Raw genomic sequence first — 23,726 nt, forward strand, 5'->3', positions numbered from 1 at the left:
ACCATCACAATATGCATAAGTAATGAGTGAAATAGGATAAACATTCACATAACATACCATATAATTCATAATCACACAATAGACTAATGTCCCATAGTTCACAACACTTAGACAATTAATCCTGTCCTAATTTTCACTATAACCCTTCAACTCATATGATTCAAGTCAATCTAATGACCCAACACACCTTAATCTCCTCACATAGGAAAATATAAAGTTCAACATACTTAACAAATGTTAGAATTTCATTTGTCTTAGCCAAAAAATCACGAACAATTCGAAATCACCGCCTTTCCTCTTTGACGATACTCCAAATCACCACAATCTAATCAAATATAGACTCACAATCACATTTCGAATCTGTTGACACTAAAATCAAGAAATTCGGATGAAATGGTCAAAAATCTCATATCGAAAATTGAACTCGAAATCTGATTATTTTTGGATGAAAATGTTCCTCAAGTAATAAGAAATCTAATGGTGAAATCCATTTAAAAAATGGAGTTAAAATGAGTTCAAAATCTTCATTTCTCCTTCAAAATTTTATGTTAAAGAAAATCCCAAAATATCCAATTTAAAATCCACAATTTGATGTTAAAATACAAAATTATTCAATAAAAATTAAGTAAAAGTGTTAGAAATACATTACCCAATAGTTTTCCATAAAAAAATCCCCTTGAAATTCGCTTCCACCGAGCTTAGAATGTGAAAAATAGAGGAAATTGGCACTAATTATGGCTTTTGGAACAGACACTGTTCAAGCCCCCGTGACCCTTCGCGATCGCAACCCACTTGTGTCGCAAACGCAAAGGTCATGCTTTTGCTTCATCGCGATCGCGAAGGCTAAAATGATGGTGCATCGTGATCGCGACAGGGATCCTCCGCAAGCGCGAAGCACACTGGAGGCACCAGTGGACAACAGACCTTTCACAAGGCTAAGTCTCCGAATGGACCCTCGAAATTCAATCAGAATTTCATGAACATAAACCAGATATGCAACACTACTAATTTCGACGTTCCGGACTCAATGTAACCATCATAATTCAAATTTGAGGTCTCCTTAACCTATAATTCGATATGTCGCTACTAAACTAGTTTCAGCACTTGAAACATCCAAAATACCCTTGGGACCTCTAAAAATTATAATGAAGCCAATTCTAGGGTTAGAATCACCTCCCAAAAGTTTAATCAAACTTTAACTCAATTTCTATTTTCAGACATAAAATCCACGTTTTAACTCCAAATCTGATTTCGACAACTCTTCTAGACTAATTTTCGAATTCCGGAGTTGATGGAATCGACAAAATTCTATTATGAGACTCGAAACTCTAAATGACTTCGAAATTCAAATTTTGACAACTTAACCCTTTAGAATCTATTTCTCAAGCAAAACATCAATTTTTCACAAGATTTTCAAAAACTAACTTCCAAACCCAAACAAAAGTAACTCGGGGAAACTAATAGGAGAGGTAAATGATAATTTTATCAAAAATGCCAAAAATAACCTTTAGGATCATTATAGAGGGAACAAGCGAGCTGAACTTCATGTTATATCAGAGGATGAGACAACTTTCATTAGATCTTGATCTTGCACCAACAACCTGTTAGTTTTCCTTTTCTTACATCCAAATCTAATGGACTGAAACCCATAAATGGGATTGATAACCACCATCTAAATCTAGATACTTGAAAATGAAACTCTAATTGATTGTTTTCCTCAAGGTTGTCCTGTCATTTTGCACTGCTTCACTTCTTGAACTCTACCAATTATCACTCTCTACAGATCTGCATATCTAGAAATCAGGTATCAATCTCTACTTTTACGACCTCTTCAATATGTAATAAAATCTAGATGATAATGAGCTAAGGAATAGTTCACTCGCCCTGATATTAAGAGTGAATTATACGTATATTAAAATTATATAGAGATAAATGGTAAATATTTTCTAAACATGGTATAGTTAGGTAAGTTTTCCAAAATATGGATAAATATAAATTTGATCAAATATAATTTGGATAAAACGTTTCTAACTCACTTTGATCCCCTAAAGTCATTAAACATTAAATCATAGCTAAATTGTTAACACCAACCACCGCCACCCCACCCCTAAATTATTCTTTTTTAAAAAAAATATTTCATACAAAAAAGAAATATTTTTTTTCTAATCTCCGTACCGCCATACCCTAATCACCCCTTGCTCACCTTCACTACCCCACCCACCCCCAACTTTTTAATAGAAAGATATCCAAAAATAATAATACACCCACCCTATCCCCCATCCCCACAGCACCCGTCCCCCTACCCCAACCTCACTATCATCTTTATGTTAAAACAATTCAAAAAAAATTCAAAAAAAATTAAAATTTTTGCCCTCCTCCCACACACCTCCACTCTACCCCACTCGGAACCCTTATCCCCACCCCACCTCCACCCACACAAATTCTACTACTTTATGAGATAACTACTTAGGTTCATGTGAGTTTACAATATTATGTTCCTTACCATATTTTGGGTCTCGAATACCCGTATCTGCCTCTTTCAGATACATGTATCCGAGATACACATATCAATTAATGTGTCTAATTAAAGAATATAATTAAAACTCATTAATTGAGAAGTGTGTCTAATTAAGGTATATAACTGAAAGCCATTAATTAGGGAGAAAATATGCTTGTAACAACTGAAAGAATATGATATATCACAACTTCTAAAAAAATAATTAAAATCTTTTTTTTTGGTGATTCAACAATGTTTAGACTTCTTAACTCAGACTCATGAACTATTATTCAGATATATGCATATATTCTGTTAGATGCATATACACTTAATCATATACACCAGTAAAAACCTAGTTATATATACACTTAATTATATAGATTGGTAAAAAACTAGACATATATAATCTGTTACAATTCAAAATCGGATGTAATGACACTTATCCTATCCCACCAAGATAAATAAGCCTAAAATCCAACGGGAACAAGAAAAACGGAAATGAACTAAATAGAAGAGATAAACATATGGAGAGGACTTGAAAATGCTCAAATAACCCCCAAAATTTGGTTTTCAAATGTACAATACTCTAGTAAAAGCAAAAATGAAAGATAAATACAAATCTCAATGTCTTTGTTTCTCAAATAGAATAAAACATAAATAAAGGGATAAGAGAGATCGTTGGACGTCAATCAACTATCTCTCAACTTCTCCTGGAAGTTTTGGATGCACAAAAGGTTAAAATCAAACTCACAGTTTGAGCTCAGAACCAGGGAAGGGAAAATCAAACTCACTGTTCGAGCTCGGAATCAGGGGAGGAGCTACATGGACCTTAGGGGGTTCAACTGAATCCCCTCAATGAAAAACTTACATTGTATATATGTCACGACCCAAAATAGACCATGAGTGGCACCCATACTTAACCTCCTAGGTGGGAGAACCAATGGTACAAACCTCAACTTATATTAGTTGTTCAACTTATGAAATACGATAATAATGCGGAAGTTCAAACCTTATTAAAGTAAGAAATAACAATCCATTAGAGTCTACTACATATCATTCCCAAAACCTGAAAGTTATAACTTCAAGGACATCTAATTCTAAAATACTAAATTTGAAAATATCAAACACCGAAATAAATAAATAACTTAATGTGTTAAAAAACTAAGGACATCATGCCATGAACGAGAGAATCCAACACGATCTAGAAGGAATAACTCATCCTGGAACCTGATGTACTGGACACTGGCTAGAGCTGAGGTCGAGTCGAAGTCGATGGAACACTCGTTGCACTCCACAAAATAAAACAAAGAAAAATACAAGTAGAGGTCAGTACAGGAGAACATGTACTGAGTAGGCCAACTCAAAATAAAAATCAATATGCATAAAGTAATAGCGGGAAATCAACCATAGCACTTAACAGGTGGCAACCAACAAGATTAAGATCAAGTGACAACACAATGAGCAATTACATAACCAGTCAACAATATCAAGATCACACATGAGGACTCAGGCCTCCACATCACACTCTTTTGGTAAATGAATTATTGAAGATTGGGTAGTATTTAGTTATTTTCGTTTGTTTTCCTTTAATATTATCGTGCCGGAATGTGACACCCGATCCAAATATACCATGTCAGAATGTCACACCAGATTCAAATATACTGTGCCAAAATGTGACACTCGATCCAAATATATCATGTCAGAATGTGACACCCAATCCCACTATACCGTATCGGAATGTGACACCCGATCCAAATATAATTAATTTATCATTCTTTATTATCACATTTCACTTCATTAACGATATTTCATCAAGCTTTCTTTATTCAAGGCATCACCTTTGATAGGGCAATTCAAGATTATGGATTTTACGGTCTTGGGATTTCAGACCAATCACAACAACATATCAATCATCCAAAATACAATAATTAAATGCATAGTAAACTTTACACATTACTCAATGACTATCAATCACTATTAAGAGTCTATCTATGATATGGAATATACCACAACCTACCTCAACCGAAGAATCGAAGTCAAGCAAGCTAATTTCTCAATGCTTTTCCTTTCCTCAATGTCTCATAATGTTTCCAATCTATCAAATATACAATATTCGTAAATAAATGAGTATGTAGATACTCATATTACTATAATCATTTTCCTAAATTTCAAGCCTAGGATTAAGTCTTAACCAAATAACATAACTCAAATGGTATTCATATAATACAATACACCTAATTTAATTATCTATCTCAGTATATCAAAATTTGGATCATAAAGTGACAACCAAACAAAATTAAAATTAAACCTAGCTACTGAACCAATGGCCGCACAATTGCCAATGCCATACAATCACTATGCCATCATCACCTAATTATTATCCCAAATCATTACTTTATCATTGCCTATAATTACTTAGTTCTATTAAGCCATAGCTATCCATCAAATATTATCTCCTAAGTCCACAACAAGAAAAGAACAGCGTTGCACTTTATTGCAGCAAATCAAATTTGCACGCCTTAATTCCTTAGCCCATGCATAATACCACTATCATTCCTCATTAGCCACTAAAACAATTAGTAAAATTGATAGTTTTTGCCAATGTAAGTTGCAAGCCCATTAAATTCTACTCATAAATATAATATTAATAATATCACTACTACATCCTGCAACCATCACAATTGTATGCAAATGAATACACCTCAATTTTCAATTTGTATACCTGAAGTAGTTGCTCTCGGGTGATGCCGCACAAAGTATTTTTGACTATCCTTCATTCTCTTCTCTTTTCTTTTCTAAAAGTGATAAACTCTACAAATTTATTTTGATAAACAAAGTGGTATAGGGTATCAAATAAATTATAAATTTTATCAAATAAATCATAAATTTAGCCCACCAATTAAATTAATTATCAAAAGTTACCTCTCAACTAAATAAATGTACTTATCGAATAGTCCAAATACCCATTAACATTTACGGAATGAGTCTTTTATGAAATAAGAGGCTCTAGTACTCAAAATGACGTAGTGGGTCATTGCAATATATAAGGTCAATTTCTGGTTTTATGAGTATATATATTAAAATGAACCCCCTTTAAAAGTAAAGAGAGGCACAACTTAGTGGCTAAAGGGTTCATTGTTGACTGAAATGGTCCGAGTTCGATTTCCATTACTTGTAATATTTTCCCACCTTTTTTGTGCTTTGGAAAGGTTGAGATGGGCTAAGGTTTGGGCTCAGAATCCCAACCCAATGAAAGGACTCATTATTTTGGGTTCAATGTAAAGCTTTATTATTTTTGTTTTTTCGTCTATAATATTTCTTTATCTCATTATCTTTGTTTAAATTTATTAGATTTTATAAATTCATTGAATTGGTGGATTGTCCATTTGCTTGATACATGAACTACTAACATTCATGTATACATATTTCCTAGGTTCTATGAATCACTTTGGATAAGAATGTATCTATTAATTATGACATTTAACATGGTGACTTTTGAAGTGATTTCTCAACCTATAAATAGGGTTGTCATTCATCATTTTAAGTGACACTTGAAGAAATTGAATAGAAGAAAAGTTCTCTCCTTCATATCATTTTTTGTCTTCTTCTCTTTATACTTATATTATTTTGAGCTTAATTTTACAATACGTTATCAGCACGAGACTCTAGCCAATTGAGATTGAGTTTTAGTTTTTCTTTAACTCATGTTCTGGTTGATCTTGTTATGAGAATTAAGAAAAAAATGATAATTACTATAATCAAGAATATTCTATGCATAAAATTAGGTATCTATTTTTTCAAGAATCTTTTTATGATTTAGAAATAAATTTCAATCGATACTCGACAATACAATAGCGTTTGGTCACTAAAACTGACCAGGAACAAAATGCATATACTCCTACTGGTTGAATATTCTCTGCTCCACAAAATTTCTTTAATGGAAGAAGGTATAAAGTTTGGGTAGCATGAGTTTGAGTATTATTTTCATTATGCTAATCTTGAGGGTAAGTTTTATATTTATCTTATTACAATTACTTATATTGTCGAATGCATTTGTTTACAAAAATGATTGTATTTTATGAACTTTATTTAAACATTTTGAAAGACTAAAAGGGTGAGTCATGTTGTACTCCGATCTATTATAAAATTGATTGAGGGTAAGACAGTGGATTCAAGTCCCATCGCACCAAAAGTGTAAGACATCAGGTTAAAGTCTGGATGCACCCTAATGAAAAATATTTGATGGTAAGATGGTAGATTCAAGTTCTATCGCACCAAGAGAGTAAGACAATAACTTGAGTTTTGATGCACCATGATGATAAGATATTAGGTATGAGTCCAATTAAATTATGACCTAACACGTCTTATATGGATAAGACATTGGGTTTGAGTCTTAATGCACCATAGAAATGATGACTAAGGAAAAAATAATATATTTTAATAAAAAGTCATGAAATTTATCTCATTGAATTTGCTTTATCCCTGAATTGAATGTAGTAGCGGTACATTATAAGTTTGAAATTCACTCAATTGATTTGCTCCATTCTATCTTATGAATGTGATAGAAATGAATAATAAGTTTGAAAAAGATAAGTGATTGAATGTATGAAAAAGGGTGTGGAGGAACAAAATTATAATAGTCATCATTGTAATAATTATAAAAGGAAGAACATTATGGGTTCTCCAAATAGTCCTTCAAAATGTGAAGGTAATATTTATCATCATAATGGTATGAAAGGTTATTGGACCCGTGGTCGTTGTGCGACCTAATAATTTGATAAATTTATAAATCCCCATCAATAGAAAGGAAGATAAAGTGGTGGTACACTTGACCTTTCAAAATAATGTGGGTAATGCAAAAATGATAAATTTGAAAGACATGACAATGAGCTATAATGTAAATTTATGAAGCATATATATGTGATTAGTCCATTTCCTGAAAAGAATGTGACTTGTGATAAGCATCATGAATGCTCGACTATTCTGAAAGTGAATGAGTCAAGATGTGATAAAAATATTATGGGCCGCTATATGCCACAACTCACCTCTATAAAAGGTTTGAGAGAAACAAATAAAATTTGGGTTGGATATATGCCACAATTTTCCTCTACAAGAGGTTTGAGAGAAATAAATAAATTTTATTTTGGCATAAATGGTCATTGGTTGTGTTTCTATGGTACAAAAAAATTAAAGCAAGAAACATGTCTTTTCTGTAATAATTTTGACCATAATAATAATAATAATAATAATAATAATATAATTTTCTCCTTAAAGGGGATGTTCACCATATAGATGGTGTCATGAGATAGTACACAAAATTAATTGTCATTTTCAAAAGAGCTATTATAATATTGGAGGAATAATATTGGGGTTGTAGTAAGTCTCAAAAGAAACTTTTTTAAGTTTCGGAGGAATTGAATATAAAAAAGTATTATAATTGAGACTATAAATTATGGAAAGATTTAATATCTTCATATTACTATAACTGAAGCGGGTTATAAATATTTATGAAAAGTTTGCCTGCCTTTTTTTCTCTTGTTTGTTGTATACAAACATGGACATGATGATGGAATCGCATGCAAAAGTAAACTAGAACTTTACTGGAATAAAGATCTGTTGGCATGACCAGTTCGCCATTCTGATTCAAATGTGATGCAAAAGTAATTAAGAATTCACGTACTATATGATGAAGAAATAAAATATTCTTCAGGAATTCTCTTGTGTTTGTTGTTCTTATGATAAAATGATCACCGTATCATTGAACCAGATAAGGTTGGAATCGTATTTCCTGAGATTTTGAAACTTATAAAAGGGTGAATATGGGTTCGTTCACCTGTCATGCGGACCGTTTGCAACTATATGAAGTTACATATATGAAACGGTCACATGTGATTTATTTGTCAATTTACAAATTGGTTTTTGTAAGGTTGTTTGCTCGAATTGTTAAATTATGTGCACAGTCTAAACTATGAAAGTATGATGATAATGCTGGTTGGTTTAGCAAAAATTGTATGCCTCCATTTATAGCTAAATCATAGGCATGAGAACAAAACTCTTATATAATTTGATATGAAATGGGTTTATTTAACATGTAGCAACACAAGTACGCATCAAGCCAATGATGTTTCCCCATCATAATGTTAAGGTTCAAGAACTAAATAATTTTCATCTAAATGTTAAATGTGTGATATCTGATTTAATTATTTCACCATGCACAAAGATGGATCCCCAAATGAGATTGGGTGAATATTAAATTTTCTAATATTAGGGGGAGAGATGATTAACAGTTGAAAATTATAAGTAAGAGGAATTATCTAGATCCTCGTTAAAAAATGTGAACTTGAAGTTCAAGAGATAATTAATTTGCATAATGTTGAAAAATAATTGTGAAATGAATTTGGTGACCCTATGTTATAATTTAGATGCAAATGCATGAGAAGTCCTTGAAGAATAGAGTCTATGGTACGCCTGAAGCGTGATAGACCAATAGATTCCATATATAAAACTCCTTGAGGAAGTAGAGGAGCAAATGATCAAGATGGTTAGGATAATGAGACAAGTGCTTTAAAGGAGCTCGGTTACTTAACACTTTATAAAATCTTGACAAAGGTTTAGGTACCTAAAATGATGGAAAAATGAAGAGATGTCGATAAGTCATGTCATATTGGAATCGAGTCAAATCACCGTCGACGGAATCTTTGATATCAAGTAGCACTTAATGCTATAGATGGTCACGAGGATTTTGAATGAAATCAGTCATATAGTCTGGATAAATAAATGATTGGCCAAATAAAATGCAATATTCAAATATATTTTATTTTACTTAAAAAGTAATTTTTTGGACTTATCGTTCATATATCAAAATATAATGTCAGTGAGGGTACAAATGAATTATTATGCGAAAGTATAACCGTAAGATATAAAGTATGGTTTGTACCTCAGGGCATTAAGAGTTTTTCACAAAAGTCCTAACATTATTAAATGGAGATATATTCTGTAGTGGTGAATGCAATGAGACTTGTTTTAGTTTGACAATAGATGAAATACTTGAATATTTGTAATGAATGATTGTCATGTCTAGCTAGACGATGAAGATTGTATGAAAATACTTAAAACATTCAAGGTGTTTGAAGTATATTAAAGTTTGAAAGAAACTTGTTCATTAAAGCTTCAAAAATCCTTATATGGATTGAAACAATCAGGGAAGAAAGGATACGAAAATGACCCTATTTATCCTTGCATTTTTATAAGAAGGTTGGATCTAAACTTGTTAGGATAGTTGTGTATGTTGATGATTTGAATATCATTGACAATCTTAAAGAGCTTTCAAAAGCTATTGAGTGTTTGAAAAGGGAATTTGAAATGAAATATTTTGGTATGAAATTTTTTTATCTTGGCCTATAGATTTGACAAATGGAATATTTTTCCATCAATCAACATACACACAAAAAAAATTGAAGCGATTTTACATGAATAAATCACATTCATTAAGTATCCCAATGATTGTGAGATCGCTTGACATAAATAAAAATCCATTTCAAAATAAGGATGAATAGTTTTTTGATAATGAAACTCCATATATTAGTCAATTGGGGCGCTGATGAACCTTGCTATATATGAATAAAATATTTTATAGTGATTTTATTGGCAAGATTCAGCTCCTCTCCAATTAAAAGATGTTGGAATGACGTCAAGGATATATCTTTCAAGAATTGTGGACATGAGTTTATTTTAGTCCAATGAATCTAAGGAAGAAATGATTGGTTAAGAAGATATAGGATATTCATCCGATCTGCATGAAACTCAGTCTTAAATTGGCTATTTGTTTACATGTGGGGGCATAACAATATCTTGGCATTCAATGAACTAAACACTACTAGCCACTTCTTCAAATCATGCATAAAAAAGTCCTCCATGAAGCAAGTCAGGAGTGTGTTTGGTTGAGACTAATGATCTATGATATTCAAGAAATGTGTTATTTTCCTTTTAAAAGGAATGTTTCAATTACCATATACGAAGATAATACAACAAATATAACTCAATTGAAGAAAGATACATCAAAGGAGACTAGACAAAGTACATTTCACCAAATTTCTTCTTCACACTTGATCTTTAACAAATTGGATAAAAGTACAACAGATTTATTCAAATGATAATCTTGCAGACTTATTCACTAAGGAATTGCCGATATCAATATTTGAGAAGTTAAGATATAAGATAAAAATACACATTTTACTCTTTTCCTTAAGAACCATGGTTTTGTTCCAGTTGAGTTTTCCTGGTAAGGTTTTTAATAAGACAACACTTAAAGCGTATTATGAGATGTGTATACTCTTTTTCTTCACTAGGTTTTTCCTATTGGATTTTTCCTAGTAAGGTTTTAACAAGACATATTATTTGTGGACATCCAAGGGGGAGTGTTATAAATTCACTAAATTGGTGGATTTTCCATTTGCTTGATAAATGAACTACTTACATTCATGTATACATATTTTCTAGGTTCTATGAATAATTTTGGATAAGAATGTACTATTAATTATGATATTTAACATGATGACTTTTGTAGTGACTTCTCAACCTATAAATAGGGTTGTCATTCACCATTGTAAGTGACACTTGAAGACATTTGAATAGAAGAAAGAATCTCTCCTTCATCTACATTTCTTGTCTTCTTCTCTTTATACTTATATTGTTCTAAGCTTAATTTTACAACATTAGACACACTTTTGATAATTTTTGTCTTCTTCTTATTTATATTGCTCATTTCCTTTCTACATAATCTCTTCTCAAGTACTAACTCATGAAAACTCTTTTAAAAATGATGAATTATTATTAAATTTGAATTGAATTAGAAAAATTATTCTATAAACTAAAGTAAATTAAAATTAATCGAATTAAGAAATTTAAAAGTCATGAATATTCTTTTAACAAAATCTATTTAATTGATTTTTTCTCTTAATTTTGTAGTTATTTTTTCATTCAATTATAAAAAGATGAAAATTAATCTAAACTTATTTGATTTATTCATCATTGGTCTTTACAAATAACTAACCTAGTAAATTGAACTAAATGAACTAAAAAATTGACGATGTCATTTATGTATCTTCTGAATATACATTGTAATTTTATAATATTAGTAATTCAATTTTTACAACTTTTTAAAGAATCTTGATGATATTTAAAGTAACATATGATTGAATGGTCACTAATTCAGAATTTTAAAAAGTTCAAAATGAAGTAGAATTACAAAAAGAAGAAGAAGAAGAAAAAAAGCACAAGAAATATAAAAAAGCTCGATGGAGCAGGGTAAAAGTAGGAAGAACCTAAATGGGGCATGAAAAAGCAAGTTAAATTTAGCGGGTTAAGATTAATATTTTCCTCCTATCTTGCTCATTTTTTATGTTGTGATTTACTTCTTTATACTTCAAACCTCCTACATAAAATTCCTAGCTCCACCACTACTCGGAACCTACACAAGTGTAGAAGAAAGGAGTGAGTACCAAACAACAAGGTACTCAGCAAGCCTACTAATAAAACAAGGTGAATCTAAAAGAATATAGAAACTCCTTTTACCCCAACTGAACCTCCATAGCTACAACCCGCACATAAATCAATCCAACCTTTAGTTCATAGTGCACATTTCAAATAAAGTTCCACAAATCATAGTTCAATCATTACAAGTCACTAATTACAAGTATCACACAGATCATTCATAAGAATCAAGTCCAAGACACATACAAATATGCAAGAATGCTCAAGCGCAATCAATAATTGGGCATCAATCACATTCGCCAGCAATGACCTCGACCTCAATCATACTCTCACAAAAAATGACTTCAGCATCACACACTCGTCGGCAATGACCTTAGCATCACACTATCACCGGTAATAACCTCGACACCACACATCACCTAAAATGACCTTGGCATCACACATTCACCGATAATGACCTCAACATCACACATTCGCTGGATATGACCTCGACATCACATACTCACCAGTAATGACTTAGGCATCACACACTCACTAGAACCCTGGGGATCATACACTCATCGGAAATGACCTTAGTATCAAACTCTCACCAGCAATAACCTCGACATTACACATCATCGAAAATAACCTTGACATCACACATTCATCGAGAATAACCTCAGCATCACACACTCGCTGGATATGACCTTAGTATCACATACTCGCCAGTAATGACTGAGGCATCACACACTCACTAGAACCCTGGGCATCACACACTCATCGAAAATGACCACGATATCACACTCTCACCAGCAATAACCTCGGCATTACACTTTCACCTGCAATTACCTCAACATCACATCATGTCCGCCTCATTATAGTGTTTAAAAACAATAATATAAATTGGCGTGTTCACACAATAATAAGAGAATGACAATATCAAAAACTTCACAATCACAGTGAAGCTATCAAAGGATTTCATCAACTACATATCGATAGCAAGAACAAGGCATATCTCACTTTTCAATCACAATATTAGCAATACATTGTTGTTTTTTTAACTCCGTTCATTAATTAAGGTTAATTCATGTGAGAAAATAACCCATCACCTCATTTTCATTACTTTCCAATAGGTATAAGAAAGAGAATTTGAGAATTATACAAGATTTATGGAGTTTTAGAAGTTCTCTAGCCTAAATCAAAATATGATAAATCCAAAACTTGAGCCTTTCCTTCCGAATAATAGCAAAATCATCCAATCTAATCAAATAATGATTTACAATAAGATTTCAGAACTAAGAACACCAACTTCACAAAATTCAGGCAAAAGGGTCAAAGCGGCTCAAAAACCCATTTTCGAAAATGAGGTTCAAATCTAAAATTTTTTACATGAAAATGTTCCTCTAAGTATTTGGAATTCATTAGTGAAAACCATTTGAAAAGTGGATTTGTATTTCACTCATAATCACCAGTTTAGTAAAAACTCAAGTTCTTGAGAAACCCCCATTTTTTTGAAATCAAAATCACTGATTTATGTTCAAAATCAAGATATAATTAATGGGTAATGAAGATTATAGATCAAAATCACTTATCCAATCGAAGTTTCCTGAAAACCCCTTTGAAAATCATCTATCCCGAGCTCCCACAACTATAAAATGGCAAAAAATAGGCATTTCCTAATTTTTGGGATATTTTTATTAACTGATAAAGAAATACACTCCGCGAGTGCGGAAACAGTACCCCGAATGCGGAGTTCAAACAAGTCATACCTTCGCGAATGCAGAAACCAAGCCGTGAAGGAAAAGGTTACCCCCTCCCCTTTCCTTCCACGAATGTGGCCAAGGCCCGCAAAAGCGAAGGCTCCTTATCATGACCCTCCATAAATACGGCCATCGCCTCGCGATCGTGAAGAAGGGGGGCTCAGACATTCGATCACAGCAAAGGCACTTAAACACAAAGTTCACCGAATGGACCCTCGAGATTTGTTCGGAAACCCGTACACACAAATCAAATATTCTATTCCACTAAATTTGATGTTTCGGACCCAATGAAATCGTTGAAATTTGAATTAGAGGTCTCTATGACTTGAAATCCGTATAGTCGCAACTAAACTAACTTAAGGCTCAAAAATATCAAATCAAGATCGGGACCTCTAAAAAATCAACCAAGACCTCACCTATGCCTAAAGTCATCTCTCAGATCTAATGGATTTGTCTGAAATCCATTTTGAGAGCCTGAACTTCGAATATTGACCAAAGTCAACTCGAAGGATAAAATCTCAATAATTTTCAAACTTAGGACATCAATTCCATGATACAACCCAAATTTGAAACGACAACTCTCCTAAACCAATTTCCACATTCTAGAGTTGATGGAATTGGTGAAATTCCATTCTAAGACTAGAAACTCCAAAAGATACCAAAACCACTTTCGACAATTTAAACCTTTTAAAACTCAAAACTTTTCAAGAATCACAACGTTTCAAAGGTATTTCAAAACCAACTTGATAAACGGATTAAATATGACTTGGGGTAATAATTGGGAGGATTAAAATAGTAATTTTATGCAAAAATCCAAAAATGACTGACCGAATAATTGCATTTTCACCACTAAAAATTATGTTCGTCTTCAAACATAAAGTAAAGGAAAGTACCTAAAGACTTGAAAAGATGGGGATATCTGGTATGCATGTCAGCCTTTATCTCCTAAGTCGCCTCTCTAAATGAATGGTGTTTCTATAGTACCTTCACTGAAGCAATCTCCTTGGTCCTAAGCTTACGGACCTGCCTATCTAGAATGGTTATAGGCTCCTCCCTAAATGTTAAATATGGACCCAACCCCACTGAATATAGCGAAATCATATGGGACTCATTCGAAACATACTTCCAAAGCTAGGTGGCAAGGCCAACCTATAGGTCACCTGTCCAACTCGCCCCAAAATATCAAATGGTCCAATGAATCGAGGGCTAAGCTTGCTCTTTTTCTTGAACCTCATCACACCCTTCATGAGCGACTGATGTGAGGCCAAAAATACATATTTTTAGTCATTATTTGCCTCATATTTAGTATTTTTATTTGTCCTTTTTGAGCATAAATTTTATGGATTGTGCTAAATCGTGCATTTCTTTGCAGGATTAATCTGACGCAAAAATGAAGAAATTTGGAGCTAAAAGAATTAAAGATTGAAGATTAAAGAAGGAAATCAAGTAGGTAGTTTAATAGATTAAATTAAATATTATATTAATTTTTATATACATGAAACTTTCAAATTGCAAAAGCCTGCAACGTGTCAAATTAGAAGACACGCCCAGTTCACGCACAACAACTATGCACAATCCAATTTCTTTTGGGTTTTGGATTTTCCAATTAGTTTTGGACTCAGTTATTTTATTTTGGAGTTTTCCTACACCTATAAATAATTCATAAAATTAGTTTTTAGGAGAATTAACTTTTAACTTTTGACCTAGGGTTCGTTTCTTCATCTTCTTTTCTTAAGACATTAGTAGCTAACGACCCATTGTTCTGGGGTTGCGGCTACAAATGATTATTGAACATTAATTTTATGGATGAAGTTGGTTATTGTTTTTATTACTCTTATATTCTTGTTTCTACTTTTTTAATGTCTGATCACCATTAGAATAAATTTGTTGTCTACCTGGAACTCGAGAGACGGAAGGGAGATAGAACACTAAAATATAGGAAACATGCTTGTTCTAGAATTGCCTAGGATAATTCGTGTATAGGATGTCCGTGACACATACCTATACATCATATTTGGTTACTAGACAGGATGATAGGATTAATGCATCTTTGTTGGTTGATACTTATCTCTGCTCAACGATGTAGTTAGGTTGTCAACAAAGACAGATAATTAGAGGCCGAGAGACCATGATTATCAAATCAACCTTGTAAATCAGTAATTTGATAACCTTTTAAAATCCGTGAAAGAGATGCAAAACATGAATTTTTAGTACCCTACAGTTCTGGAATTGTCCCAATAATATTGTAAGTTTACTTTATTATTTAGTCCTTGCAATTTATAGTATAACGAGATTAATAGTATTATTTTTATTTTTATTAAATAAATAATTAGATTTAATATAATTTAGCAAAATAGTTAATTAAAAAGTCCTTGTGGGTTCAACATCCGGATTCTAAAAAGATCCACTATATTACTTGTGAGACCGCCTACACTTGCAGGTGCTTTGATAGCAACAAGTTTTTGGCGCTGTTGCCAGGGACTTAGAAATTAATTATTTTTCTAGTTTATATTTTTTTTTATTTCAGTTTTTCAAAGTTTTTTTATGAATTGTTTTTATTATTTTATTTTATTTCACTAATTAATACTCTTCTTGAGATGAAATCTTCGCAAGAAAAAGTGTGGAGTGATAAATATTCCTGTTTGATGGACCCTTGTCCTTATTGTAAAGGACCCAGCTTTTGGCAACAATGTCAATATATTTTCGAGGGCGAGTTGTGCGTACCATCTCTATCTTGCAAATTTTGTGGTGGTTTGTGGTTCGATTGTCCCAAGTGTTGGTACCCTTCCCTGAAATCCTCTTATCATTATTCTAATAATCCTTGTTCCTTTGATAGTATAGAATCTTGGAGGAAATTATTAGAGGAGTATGGAGAGCTCTCAAGGAGAATCGAATATGGTATGACACACTTTACAGAGAAACGAGCAGAGCTCTTGTAAGATATTGATATATTTTTGTTACATATTCACAACTTAAGCAATAAATTGAATGCAAAGGTTGCTGCGTTTAACACGCAACAATATAGTTATGAGTTGTATGATACTGGAAAAACACTTATAAGTCAAATTGAGGAGCTAAAGCAGGAGGAGATGCTATGAAATCATACTTTTCTTGAAAATTCCATTTCTGAGGAGTATAGAAGTGAGGATGTTGAATTTGGTGTAAGTTTGAAAGAGGGACGTATTGGACCCCATTCAAATCACTTTTCTACATTATGTTTAGATGATGGCATATCTTTCGAGTCATCTGAACTAATGGAGGCGTATGAGGATAAGGAATAAGAATCCTACATTCTTAACTTTGCACCCAAAAAGAGACAAAATAGCATGCCTCACTTTAGAGACAAGAAGTCCTACATGCACAATCAATTACTTGGTTCCACCATCTTTGTACCACCACCCAATGAAAGAAGCAAAAAGATAGAATCAAAATTTGGGGTATAATTCATATCTTCGAAGTGAAGAGAAAAATAGGTGGTGACTTGCGTTGTACTGCGATGTTAAATTAGGCGCTTATTAGGAGGAAACCCAATTGTAGTATAGCTCCTTATTTTTATTTTTATATATTTTTAGTGTAACTTTTTTGTGTTTTTATTTTTGCAGATTAGGGAAATTCTGAGTACCTAATATTTAAAGCAAAGGAGCATGTTTGAGATAAAGTGTTGGTTGCATACGATCCTTGATTAAAATTGAGAGAATATGCTTTCAGCTGGGCCAAGAGACCTTAGGGATTTTTCCTTACCCATCTTTTAAATTTTAATTGATGTTTTGGGTATATAGCATCTTTTTAAGTGTAGGGTGGGGGAATAAATTCCTAGTTGTTTGTGTTTTTATTGAGTCTTTTATTTTTTTTAGGATGGATTCCTCGGCTTTTATTTTTGATTCTTTTCCTGAGGATATCCCTTTTGAACCGGGTAGATTTTTTTTAGGAGTAAATTTTATTTTTATTTTTATTTTTTGGAGAGAAAAGAAAAAACCCTTTTGACTTGGTACTTGCTATTTAAGCCTAATCTTGAGTAGTATTTTTCTGTGAATGTTTGATTGCTCATTAAATAGTAGACTTTTTGACACCTAGGCTCATTGTTGTGACTCTGTATATAACTTATTTTATTTTGTAGTTTGTTATGACCCTGTTTATCTTAGAAACAGAATTGATGCATCTTGATTGAGACTTGTGCCATGTGTGGTGAGAATTTGCATATATTTCATATTTTGCATTTATTCTAAAACTTGCTCTGCATGTTATTGAAATGAAATAAAAAGTATTGCTCTGTTTAGAAGATAATAATAGGCGTTCTTTGATTTATCTTGTAAATTTTAGTCTTTTCAGATATTATATCACTAGTCAACCCTTTTGAGCCTGTAGCCTTTTGTTGGTAGCCATATATTTTCCTTGACTCTTTTGTTGAATCCCTAGTTTTTGCACCTTTCTTCCTTGAGAACTTAGCATAGACTTATTATAATTGTTAAATCTGAAGAAAATGGATGGTTGAGTGTAAAAAGGTAATCAATGACAACTACAAAGTGATGAAAAAGCCCTCTTTGAAAGAATGTGATATCAAAAAAAAAGAGGAGAAAAAATATTTTCTTGAGAAAAAAAAACAACAATAAAAAAAGTAAAACATTCTTAATGAGATGAAATTACTAGTGAAATTATCATTGCAGAGAGGGCTGAAAAAAAGAGAAGAAAATAATGGGTGATAAAGTCATAAAGTGCAAAAGTGTTTAGGGAAGTGTAAGTCACTATTATATAGTTTTCCTACCCGTCCCTTAGCCTACATTACAACCCGTTAAAAGTCCTATTAGATTCTATTCGAGTATTCTTAATTAGTGGAGAAGTACATAATATGCAAGCATATTGTTCTTTGTGCATACATGTGAATTCTTTTGTGAGTGTGATAGTTGCTCTTTGAAGATAAGTCTTTAATTTGTATTCAATTCTTAAATTGAGTGTGTGGATTATTTCTTCTTGTGAGGACACTAGTTTCATAATAGATAGATGATTTTATTAGCTTTCTTTGATGGAGAAGGTGAGTATGCTTAAATTTATAAGTTAGAGTCCTTTCTTGATGTTAGGAGGTTAGAAGTTTGTTGTTTTATTTTATATCTTGCATAATGATCGAGAATAGTACGTGATGTTTTGGAATTTGTGTATGGCCTAACAATTTGTATTAACCAAAGTGGTGGCATTCCTAGTTTGAGTTTTTGATGAGTTTTAATGTTTGCTCGAGGTTGAGCAAATATTTAAGTGTGGGGTGGTGATGTGAGGCCAAAATTACATATTTTTAGTCATTATTTGCTTCAAATTTAGTATTTTTATTTGTCCTTTATGAGTATAAATTTTATGGATTGTGCTAAATTGTTCATTTTTTTGTAGGATTAATCTGACATGAAAATGAAGAAATTTGGAGCCAAAACGAATTAAAGATTGAAAATTAAAGAAGAAAATCAAGTAAGCAACTTAATGAATTAAATTGAATATTATATATATATATATATATATATGAAACTTTCAAATTGCAAAAGCCTGCAACGTGTCAAATTGGAAGACACGCCCAGTTCACGCACAACAACTGTGAACACGTGCACAATCCAATTTCTTTTGGGTTTTGGATTTCCCAATTAGTTTGGGACTGTTATTTTATTTTGGAATTTTTTTCTACACCTATAAATATTTCATAAAATTAATTTTTAGGATAATTAACTTTTAACTTTTGACCTAAGGTTCTTCTCTTCTTCTTCTTCTTCTTTTCTTAAGACATAGAGCTAAAGACCCTTGTTCTGGGGTTGTGGCTACGAATGATTGCTGAACATTAATTTTATGGATGAAGTTGGTTATTATTTTTATTACTCTTATATTCTTGCTTCTACTATTTTAGTGTCCGATCACCATTAGAATAAATTTGTTGTCTACCTAAAACTCGAGAGATGGAAAGGAGGTAGCACACTAGAATATAGGGAACATGTTTGTTCTAGAATTGCCTAGGATAATTTGTGTATAGGATGCCCGTGACACATACCTATACACCATATTGGGTTACTAGACAGGATGATAGGATTAATGCATCTTTGTTGGTTGATACTTATTCCCGCTCAACGATGTAGTTAGGCTATCAACAAATGTAGGCAATTAGAGGTAGAGAGACCATGATTATAAAATCAACTTTTTAGATCAGTAATTTGATAACCTTCTGAAATCCGTGAAAGAGATGCGAAACATGAATTTTTAGTACACTGCAGCCCTGGAATTGTCCCAAATAATATTGTAAGTTTACTTTATTATTTAGTTCTTGCAATTTATAGTATAACAAGATAATAGTATTATTTTTATTTTTATTAAATAAATAATTAGATTTAATATAATTTAGCAAAATAGTTAATTGACAAGTCTCTGTGGGTTTGACATCCGCCTCCTAAAAAGAGCCACTATATTACTTGTGAGACCGCGTACACTTACGTGTGCTTTGGTAGAAACAACGACACTCGTAGCAAAATATGACCCCTCCTCCATAAACTCCAGGGTTCGAACTCTCCGGTCGATATAACTCTTCTATCGACTCTGGGTCGTCAACAGTATACCATGAATCATACAAACTTTCTCTGTGACATCTCTAATCAAGTATATATGTCAAGGATCCATTTCAGCCGAATCAAACTACCTAATCGGTGGTCTACACCATCTGCCATACAACGTCTCAAATGGGGTCATCTTAATACTGGAATAGTAACTATTTTTGTAGGGAAACTCTACAAAGGGCAAATGTTGATCCCATCTACCACCAAAGTCAATCACACATGCTCGAATCATGTCCTTTAACACATGAATCATCTGCATGGACTAGCCATCAATTTGACGGTGGAAAATTGTACTCATATCCAATCTTGAACCCAAACCATGTTGTAAACCCCTCCAAAAGAGAGAAGTGAACAATGAACATCGATCAAGGACAATGGAAATAGGCACCCTGCGAATTCGGACGATCTAACTAATATAAAGCTGGGCTAACTTCTCTATCATATACCCAAACTGGGATGAAATATGTAAACTTGGTCAACCTATCAACAACCATACAAATAGAATCATAACCACCCATGGTGGAAGATAGGCCCAGAACAAAAACCATAGTGATCCGCTCCCACTTTCAAGTAGGAATGGGCATTCTCTTAGATATACCTCTAGGCCAATGGTGTTACACTTGACTTGTTGACAGTTCAAACATCTAGACACAAAATATGCAATATCTTTCTTCATGCCACACCACTAATAATGCTGAATCAGATCATGATACATCTTTGTCACTGCTGAATGGATAGAATATCCAGAATAGTGGGCCTCCTCTAGAATCAGCCTGAATCGCCCACCTTGGGCACACAAATCCTGCCTCCGATCCTCAAGACACCATCAGAATCAAGTACAACCTCTTTGGCCTCATGATACATTCAAATTACACCTCCATAAAGAAGTATAAAGCGATTGTTGTCCAAATATAGAATCTAATGAAGGTTAGGGTTGATCCCACGAGGAATATGATTTCAATTTTAGATCAATCATTTATTATTTTCTTTAGAAATCAATTTATTTTCGTAAGACAAAGGGGGGATTTCTATAAACTAATAAAACAATCAAATAACAAGCATTAACGAACAAAAATACAGTTTAATATGGTTTAAATCAATATGAAGTGAAACTAGGATTTTATGTGTTCCCCATGAATCCTTAACTAAGTAGACTTTTTTTATTAGTAATCATTTCCTAGTGTGTTACATGTAGAATCGGTAAGTTAATTTCACCTAACTCCTTGATCCAACAAATAAGTGAATTTCACTATGCAAATTGATCCGTCTACAAGTGTATGCTTTACTAACCCTTACCAATGATCCCCGATTTAGTATACCTTGATCCGTTCAAGCTAATTAGATAGGGATGATTAGCCCCAAATCTCGTTGTTTAATCCCGTTTCCCATCCGTTACCTCCTTGATCTAGCAAGTAAGGATAAGGCAAATTTTAACGTTGGCCACCATTAAAAAGCAATCAAAACGAAGGGAAAAATAGTACATACATGCACACTATTCAAGAATTACTTTTTATTAAGTTCTACGTCGTTAATTCTTCATGGTTCCCACAACCCTAGTTGTGGAATTAGCTACTCATAACTACGTGTCACAATCAATGATGTTTATGTTAAAAGCAATCATGAACTTACAAAGTAACTTTGAGAATCCAAAATCTTCAATAAAATCTAAACGTAAAATATTGATAACAAAAACCCAAATTTAAGAATAACAGCTCAAAAGTAGTTTAAGCTATATTCTCAAATCCAAAAATGTGCATAAACTAAACTAAATCTAAGAAGTGTATTTATAAACAAAGAATCCTAAGTAAATATGAATTTGGAGAACATAGGAAACTTTAAGTCGGTTTGGGTCTACGACTTATTTCTACGGATCGTAACAATTATGACAATTCATAGACCTAGCTCGTAATTTTTACATTACACTGAGGAACTCTTCATATTCACGACCGCTTTCTACGGTTTGTAATACGGAAGACAACTCGTCAACTAGGGTCATACACACTATCTTTGCCTCATCATCTGCATCTTCAAGCTATGAGTGTGTTCTACGACTCATAGTAATATAGACGAGCCATAGAACTTACTCATCTTCTTCACTTTTCCCTCAATTTCTCACTTCTTCTTGACGACTCCACTTGACGACCCGTAAGGCTAAAAACAAATCGTTTACTTCACTCGTAATTCTTCAGTTCAACTTTTATTTTTCTCTTCTATTTTTGATGATGGTTACCTATGACCTGTATAGGTAAGGACGAGTCGTAGGGTGAGCTCATAAACACCAAAAAATCTATCCCTCAGTGTTGTGATTCCTTAACAAACACTCCGACTTATTTTCCTACAAAATAAGCATAACTATCATCAAATATGCTAACAAATAGTTAAAAGACATGCACATTCTTAAGTCTTAAAGTATTAAAAGTACCGTAAATCCATGGTACATCACCTTACCTCTCAATACCTTATCTCGAATGAGACACAATTTCTCATCATCAAACTAGCATTATCGAATCTACTCAACTAAGGATGGATGGCCTCAGTGAAAGCAATCAAACCACCACTCTCCTCTGAAACCTGCAATTGGACAAGACTGTTGGCTGGCCTCTGAACACCTTTAGCCAAAGGTCTCTTATGAACACTGAAAACATGGGCCTCCTCAGTCTTGGAATTTACCAAGATGTCATCAATGAACGGAATTACAAAAGAGTCTAAACATGGGTGAAACACCTCACTCATCAACTCCATGAATACTAGTGGGGAGTTAGTTAATGCAATGGACATAATCAAGAACTCATAATGGTCGTAATGGGTCCAAAAAGTTATCTTAGGGCTATCCAATGCCCTAAACTTTAACTGATGATAACCAGACCTCAAATCTTTCTTGGTGAATAATGCCACTCCCTAAAGCTGATCGAATAATTCATGATTGCAGGGAAGAGGATACTTGTTCTTAACAGTCACTTTGTTCAACTATCTATAATCAATACACATCCTCAAAGACCTATCTTTCTTCTTCATAAATAAGACCGGTGCACCTCAAGGTGACACACTAGGGTGAATGAACCCTTTACTCAACAAGTCCTGCTACTGATCCTTCAATTCCTTCAACTCAACTGGAGCCATATGATATGGAGCAATGGAAATAGGCTTAGTATCCTACTCCAAATCAATAGTAAAATCACTATCCCTATCCTTATCCTGTAGGACACCTGGAAGGTCAGTAGGGAACACATCTACAAACTCTTGAACCACAAAAATGGAATTGTTAGAAAGCAGCTCAACATAGTGCCCTAGGTCAAAGCTAAATAAGACAAACACCCTCTATCAATCAACCTCTGAGCGCGGATGAAAGAGATAACCTTACTAGGGTAAGAACCACTTGTACCCTTTCACTCATTCCTCGTAACACTATGAATCGCTAAGGTA

Source organism: Solanum dulcamara, chromosome 6 (assembly GCF_947179165.1).
Source record: "Solanum dulcamara chromosome 6, daSolDulc1.2, whole genome shotgun sequence".
In the NCBI taxonomy this organism is placed as follows: domain Eukaryota; kingdom Viridiplantae; phylum Streptophyta; class Magnoliopsida; order Solanales; family Solanaceae; genus Solanum; species Solanum dulcamara.